This window comes from Cibotium barometz, chromosome 43, assembly GCF_041138505.1.
Source record: "Cibotium barometz isolate CiBa-2024 chromosome 43, ASM4113850v1, whole genome shotgun sequence".
Classification (NCBI taxonomy): domain Eukaryota; kingdom Viridiplantae; phylum Streptophyta; class Polypodiopsida; order Cyatheales; family Cibotiaceae; genus Cibotium; species Cibotium barometz.
In genome coordinates, this window is record NC_141088.1 from 19593307 (window position 1) to 19601901 (window position 8595).

Genomic DNA, 8595 nt, shown 5'->3' on the forward strand with positions numbered 1-8595 from the left:
CCTAAGATTTCATGGGGGATTGATGGCATTTGTGTTCAAACTTAGATCACGGGTTTTTCATCTTATGGCAGCGCTGCCGTAAGATGCTGACCGGAGAACCGAGCCGAACTCCAGTTGCTTTCAGATAGCGTTCACCCGTCCTTGTGGCGTGGCAGATAGTAGAATCTTTGAACTCGGGCGCCGTTCATAAATTGCAGCGACGAGTGCCTTCTTTTCAATATGTACTCTTTGCTAGTCTCTCAGTCATGGCAGTTAGCTACTTGCTTCTGGCCGCGCTGATGCTGTTGGCCTCCTCTGCGCCGCCGCTGCTCATAGTCGAGGTGAGTGCCGCCGATGAAGACCCTCTGCAGGACTTCTGCGTGGCGGACGGCGGCCCACTCACCCTCAACGGGCTGACCTGCAAGCCGTCCAACCGCGTGCAGCCCTCGGACTTCACGTCAACGCTGCTTCGTAACGCGGCACCCCTGGTCAAAGGACTGGGCTCCGCCGTTAACCTGGCCTTCGCGACCAACTTCCCGGGCCTCAACACGCAGGGCCTGTCCATCGCGCGCATCGACTTTCAGCCCAAGGGCCTTAACCCTCCCCACGTGCATCCCCGCGCCACCGAGGTGCTCTTCCTGGCCCAGGGCATGCTCCAGGTGGGTTTCGTCTCCACCAACAACTCCCTCTTCCAGCAGAACCTCTCCCCAGGCGATCTCTTCGTCTTCCCCCGTGGCCTAGTGCACTTCCAGCTCAACCCCGACATGCACCAGCCCGCCCTGGCCATCTCCGCCCTTAACAGCCAGAACCCGGGCACCTCGCAGCTCGCCGCCGCCCTCTTCGCGGCCAATCCGCCCCTCCCCGACCAGGTGCTCGAAACGGCCTTCGGCATCGAGAAGAAAGAGGTGGACCTCCTCACTGCTAGCGTCAGGACCACCCTCTCCTAGCTGTGACAAGGAACAATGCCTTACTATATAATATCATCTTCTAAATAATTTCATCTTCTAAATAATATCATCGATGTTTCCGAACTAGTGGAGTTGCCGAATTAACTTGCCAATGTAAGCTCTTGAGTAAGTTCATTTATCATAATTTTAATCCAAGGAGTATCTAAAATGAGTGTGTTTAGAAACTTCAAGATACAGTACGAAGCAAAATCGCAGTCTTATGGTATGCATCGATTGATTCTAAAATACATACTTAACTATCATATATATCTGTCTCTTGTTTTGAAAATAGGGATCATGTTGATTCAAATTTGAAGTTTCCAGGAAGTTTTGATATAGGTGAAGAAGATGCACAAATGGGGAACAAAATGGAGACTAATGTTAGTCCACTGGCTATTTTAATTTAAAAGGGCCTTCAAACAGCGTTGGGCTATTTTATAGGGATAGAAAATCCAAATTTGCTATCTTGTATTTGTTACTGAGGTAAATTTGCCAATATTACACTACATGTCAGCACATTACACTCAAAATTTGAAATAGTTGCCCAATGTTTCTATACTTTCAAGTTCAAAAGAGGATGTAACGTACTCCTATGTATGTATTTTTGGGTCCAGTTGACTTGGTGGTTTTTAGCATCTATTTAAAAGTGGCAAATACTTTTAATTTTGGTCACAAATTGAGTGTTTTTAGAGATGTCGATTTTTGGCCAATTTTGGAGTTTTTATACCTATTTTGTGCCGTCATTTGTAAGAGATTTATATTCCATACCTAACCATTTTCGATAATGTATAAGAGGGTCACAGTGGGAAGTTTAGACTAAAGGAAACTCGCATGGGAGTTTACATAGTAAATATAGCCACAACGGGCGCATGAAACAGGGCCTAGACACCAACTTGACCCTTAATTTTTAGTAAAGGCTTCCCATGAGGGGGTGGATAACTATATTTGTCAAAGAGAAGTATTAAAGAAAGGTAGATCATCACAAGAGAAACAAAGTCTGTGTTCGGGCCATTTGGAGATCCCACACGGTTTAGTCGGTATTCGCGAAATGAAACCAATACCACTTTCCAGTGTTTTGTAATCTAACTAATTCTGGTTTTAAGAAAAGATTGCTATCTTTATCGTTTTCGTGCATGGTAATCTAACTAATTCTTATTCGCTATTTTTTGGGCTATTCTTTCAGAGCCTTGAGGTGATTTTATGGAGGAACAGTGAGAGAGAGAGATATTTTGAGATTCGGGCTGACCAGTACTGTTTACCCATCGGATAGAGAACGAGATTATGTCAAAGTTACTTCAACAACAAGGCCTCTTGGCTTGATGTTGAAATACTTGAAAGCAATAATAACACTTACTTGAGTGTCCATCCAAGATCCACACGCATAAAAGCATAATCGTGAATCAATCCTAGGACGTGTAATCCATGGTTCATCAACACATAGAAAATAAACCAAGAGGACAATTGGTGGGTTTAGCTACCATCTAACCTTATGCTCCAAATCAAATATAATGGAAAGACACTCTGCTAAGCGAAAGACTACACAACCTGAGCATAATTTTCACCCCCGAAGGCATGCACCACCCATATGATGCAACCCTATTCTTCACATGATTGTCACTTATGCCACTAAACAATGGGCTAAATAGTAGATGCATCCTTGAGAGATGATACTCTCCCAAGGTTCATGTTTCATGAAAAATCTCCCCAAAATATAATATTATCCCTTTTCTTACCAGAGGATGTTTTAGGAAAAATATTAAAACTAAATTAGAGCAAAGAAACATTCTCCCAAGTGTGGTCGTAGTCTCTCGATTTGATCAGCCACTTAGAACTTGACATGTTAATCATTCCCTATGAAATCAGCAACCCCAACCATCTAATGAGAAACATAAAAAGAAAAAACCTTGAGTCTCATAAGATCCTATCTAGATAAACACTAAGCTATCTCCTACACCCAGGAGCTCTTTTGACCTACTAACATGAAAGACATGATGCACACTCTTTTTTGTACTCTACCGAGGTGCTCTACCTGGCCCAGGGCATGCCCAAGGTGGGTTTTATCTCCACTATGCCTAAACAAATCCCTCTTCTAGCAGACCCTCTCTCCCGGCGATCTCTTCATCTTCCTCGTGGCCTAGTGCACTTCCAGCTCAACCTCGACATGCACTAGCGCCCCGCCCTTCCCTTCCCTTCCTGCCCTCAGCAACCACAACCCGGGCAACTCGCACCTCTCCGTTGACCTCTTCCTGGCCAACCTACCCCTCCCCAACCACGTGCTTGAAACGACCTTCGGCATCAACCAGAACATAGTTTTTCCATACCATAATCATATGGAATACACATACGAGTATGGAAGTATGATTAAAGTATGGTAAAAACCTCTAGTTTGAAATATACGTGCTTGAAACAGCCTTCTGCATCAACCACCAGAACATAGTTTTTCCATACCATAATCATATGGAATATACATACGAGTATGGAAGTATGATTAAAGTACGGTAAAAACCTCTAGTTTGAAATATACGTGACACTACTTTGTTGAGTATTTTTTTAAAAAACACATGAGAATCCAATCATTAAATATGATGGAGAATATGTAAAACTTATAGTTCGGAACGGTAAAGATCATGAATGAATGTTAAAACATTTAAACATTATAAATCAAAGTCTCATGATTCAACATGCAACTTGCTAAAGATGAAGCCAACAACAAAAATACTAACGTGCTAAAGATGAAGCCAACAACAAAAATACTAACGTGCTAAAGATGAAGAAAGCTAGAAGAACATGAATGAAGTAGTAGCAAAGCTACTTAACAAGATCCTCGTAAATTATATCATCATCGCCCCCCTTTGGAAAGAACTCAACAATAAGAGCATCAACATTGTCGTCGTCGTCATCATCAAAGTCAAGGGCCTCATTAGCATACGAAGATGAGGCCTCACCACAGTTAGCCTCCTGAGCCTCCTCCTCCTCAATAGCCTCCTACAACTCTTGTAGAGCAATCAATTGATCACCATACTTCTCTTTGTTGAGCATTTCCAATGTAACCTCCATCTTCTCATAACCCCTCTCCTTGATTTTACATACATGAGATGAAGGTTTGTGTTTACAAAAACATGCTTTTCAGTATGTGAAGGTTTGAGCCCATTTCTTATTTTGTTGTTAATGAGAGAAAATGTGCTCCAATTTCTTGCACATGGTGAAACACAAGTGCCTTGAGAGAGCACTCGGATTCCTAACTACTACAAATTAGGTGTGCATGTCCCAAATGTTTGCCACCATTTCACACCCTCTTGCATTATTTTTTCTTCTTTTGTAATTGTACACAAAAATGAATCTCCTTCTGACTTGTACTTATCATACTCATCAAGAATATTTCCTTACAATTCTACATCACCTTTTGTGTAAGCCTCAAGCAGAGTCATCCAATTCTTATGAACCTCTAGTCACTATCTTGGTATTCTCCTTTCTAAACATGATGCAAAACATAGCCCATAGTATGCAAGGGTGTATGAAACATATACCAACGCTCAATACAAAAATCTCTAACCTATTTTAACTTGGTGGAATCAACCCCTTGAATATTCTCTATCGTCTCCACCATGCAATCCATGAGCTTATAGATAAGGCCCATGGTGGCTCCTTCCCTATCAACCAGGCACATAATTTTAAAAATAGGCACACATATGTTCACAATCAATCGAGCTTCTTGCCAAAGTGTTGCTCCATACACAATGGATGATACTTCCTCTGCTTTTTGAGCATGTGAAACCTAGAGTATTCCAAACTTATCACAAAGCATTAACTTTCGCAATCCCTTATAACATCTCTCATCAAGCAAATTGACCAACATAATAAACATATATGCAAATTGTGTAAGCACAGGCCTAACCAAGTCCTTTTTACTCTGCTCTCAAAACAAAGAAAAGACTTTTTTCTTCCATGCTACATAGGAGACAATATTGATTCAAATCTGAAAATTCAAAGAAGTTATAGGTGAAGAAGATACACAAATGGGGAACAAAACGGAGACTAATGTTAGTGCACTGCCTATTTTAAATGGGCCTTCAAATAGCGTTGGGATATTTTATAGAGAAATAAAATCCAAATTTACTATTTTGTATTTGTAATTAAGGTAAATTTACACTACATGTCAGAACATTACACTGAAAATTCTTGCTCCATTGATGGAGAAGTGATTTTTTGAGTGCTTGTCACCACAATCAATTGCTCTCCCAACTCCTCCATTACATGAATGTTGCCATGCTCCACTAACTCATCCCCTTTCATGTCTTATGTGACCAATGATAACTTCGGAGGATGACCTTTTTGGCTTCCCGGCCATAATGAAATATTTTGAGAAAACTAGAAAAAAATGGAACTAGGGTTAACCAATTGAACTAAATGCATCCATTACTCACAATGCAATCCCCTTTTCCAATATGCATTCAATCAAGCCAATCCAATGACCATAATGTGGCTTCCAGGACTTTCTTAGCAAGCTAGTTAGCATATGTAATCAAGGCTTAATCCATGAGATCAAGGTTTCTTCAAAGAAACTCGTAATTCTTGATAATGGATTCAAGAACTCACGAAATCCATCAAATAATGCAAGAAAATGTGTAGTAATTGATCGATGATTACCAAGAAGCCTCTAGCTTGTGTGATAAAGAAAAGTCTCTTCCTTGTGTAGATTTGCGAAGCACATTCTTTGCTTTGGCCCTCTTGAAGAAAGCTTCAAGAACTTCAAAATCTCCATATAAAAGACTCTAAGAATGTCTTCTTTAAGCTCCCAATAGCATTACTAAGTTATGGAAGCCTCCATATCTTGCACCAAGCAAAAGAAACTCCTCCTCATACAGAACTCACTGCTAGCTTGTATGGAGCTTTGGAGATGCAAATCACACAAACTGTACTCAAGATAAGGCTCTAATGCTAATATATGGTGAGTATGATGGATCTTGAGCCCTATGAAAGATTGAGAACACCATTTCTAGGGTTTCTTGATTCATGGGAAGAAGGAGAAAAATAAAACATTCCAAGCCTAAAAAATACTTCAAAATGGTGCTCTATGTGTTGCTAAAGATGACCCCGAAAAAAGTCCCAAGGTTTTGTGTGGAAACGGCTACTATTTGATGAACCCTGCACATGGAAAGCTTAAACAAAAGTGGAAGAGAAACTAAAAATGTGATTATAAAAAAATTACCACTAGACCACTAGTCACTCCTACTTAGTTCAAATTTGGTCCACATCTTTTTAAAATTTGGTCTTGTGCTCAGATTTAGTCCAAGAAATTGATCTAGTGCCCAATTCTTGCCCAAAAATCTTAGAAAAATTTATAGTTGAAGCAAAATTCATGCAATCCCACCATTTTTCATCTTCTTTATCAAGAAAATCAAGAAAACTCAAAATATTTTCAAGAAATTTCAAGAAACTTGATCAAAATCGAAGCTCTAATACGAATTGAAATGGATCTAGACCAAATATCAAAGAAATCAACACATAAAGTCTAAATCTAGCATCCGTTATGTTCAATTATGATGAAAAGAGAAGAAATCGACATGCACATTAGCAAAGAAGGTATTTACATAAGGCCTAAGTGATTTAACCTCTCACTATGAGGGTGGCTATCAAGCTTGCCCTGAGCCCTAGACCATGAAAGGCCTTCTCCATGAAAGGAGACAAGAGTACATGTAAGTGTCCAAGATATGAATGACCAAAAGATCCCTACAATGAACCCAAGGCCTTATTTATAGTACCCTTTCCCATGGCCTATTATTTACATATTTTGGACCTTATTTTTGCTACATTACACCCAACAACTATTTAAATATAGTAGCCTTTCTCCAAATTGCTTGGATGCATCATGAACTTTGTTACCATCCCATAACATGCGTAGATTGTAGACGTTCATGTTCTTCACCTTATACTTCCCTGCTGGAACTATCAACAAGGAAAGTAAAAGGTACCCCTTGTTTATCGCTACCGATGGTGGTAAGTTATAGTTAACTAGTCAAATGGGCCATGTACTACATGATGAATTTCGTAAGCCAAATGGATTGACTCCATCCATTTCTATTCCAAGGCAAATGTGACAAGGCTCTTACCTAAAGGCCACCCACTTATCTTTAATATGACTCTATGTTGGATAATCAACACGCACATGTATAATGTCATCTGTGGATATGGTGTTCCAATGCCAAGGCATTAAAGATGCAATGGATTTACATCTAAACATTGTTTGAATGCATGGAATGATGGGGAAGTGCCATAAGACTTTAGCAAGGACCCTTTGTCCTTTGGACATCTCGCCTATATCTCGATGAACCACACTATGGACACTCATGAAGAGTGGCATATTCTTGCCGAAAGACAATACAATTCTGTGTATAAACATGGTGTATGTTTGTAGTCCATCCCTATGGAGTGTAACATTGATTTGACTCGTGCATGGTCTGAAGGCATATCATTATCTTCTAGTATAATTTTATTCTTAAATAACCTATATGATTTATCACAATGAACAGTTTAGGAGAAAGAGAAGACATTCATGTGGCATCCACTTTAAATACTCATGAAAACATATGAAACATATAGAGATGAAGGGACCCATACCCCATTGGTTTTGAAACGCTCGTATGAGACAACCCATATATTGATTTCAAGTTCAATATGTAGAGGCAAGTGCGTAAAATAGAAACACATACTCCATGATAAAGTGGTAGACAAACAAGCCTATGTAGATCTTTCTCCTCTTAAGAAGCATGCTCCACACGTCATCTTATGTCATTCTCCATACTTCTTCTTATGTCATCTTCTTCTTGGGCCGTTTCATGCTCTTCATCATGATTGTCTACTCTGTGACTTTTGTCATGTAGAGCATCTATCATGACATCCATGTCATGCTCTAGAACTTTATCATAGTCTGTCCAAGATTTCTCAAGTTCTAATCCCACCGAGCTTGGCTATACCCTTGCTTCTTTTCTCCACTCTCAGATTGGATATCCATGTGATTGACTAATTCATTGTTGTCTGGATGCATAAAGAGATCAACAAGTAGATGTTTCAAGCGCTCTATGGAAATAAAGCCCATTTTTAGAATGCTCGTTCTAAATTCTTTGACATTGAAAATTTTGATACTTGCAATGATTGCACGGGCACAACATTTTCTCCTCTAAATCGATGAAATTTGAAATGTTCATAACACTCACAGGCTCCATGTATGTTGAATACGCATTCGAATGTGGGTTTAAATGAGGGGTAGGTGGACACTCCTTTCTATTTCATGCATGGCCTAGTCAGTACATTCTAATTTAAAATGGACCACCAAAATGATTAAATTTGAATGAGAATTTGCATGTTAAAGTGAAAAGTTGCAAGGGTCAAAATAAACATCAAAATAAGTGTCAAAAAATAAGAAATTTATTTTGACGCCTTTTTTCCATGGTTTTTTCAATGGATATTTCAATGTTTATTTTGACTCTGGAGATTTTTAACAGAACCGCACTGAGTCACTTATTGTGATTTCACATTTTTGTAGGTTTCAAAAGAGGGGCTTATTTCTTTGGTATTCTCTCCTCTCTACACCCCCTCCATTCCTTAGGATTGAACCTAAGCCCTTCCCTTAACTCTTTCTTCTAATTCTCTCATGCTACAAGCCCTAGCA

The 8595-nt window shown here is 39.7% G+C and overlaps 1 pseudogene across 1 annotated transcript; it reads left to right on the plus strand.

Annotated features, from left to right (window-relative positions):
* The first annotated feature begins 239 nt into the window (after positions 1-239).
* On the plus strand, positions 240-1013 carry LOC147613655 (germin-like protein 8-2 pseudogene; annotated as a pseudogene). Its single transcript, XR_015263250.1, has one exon. The product of XR_015263250.1 is annotated as a germin-like protein 8-2 pseudogene (transcript).
* Positions 1014-8595: the final 7582 nt, after the last annotated feature.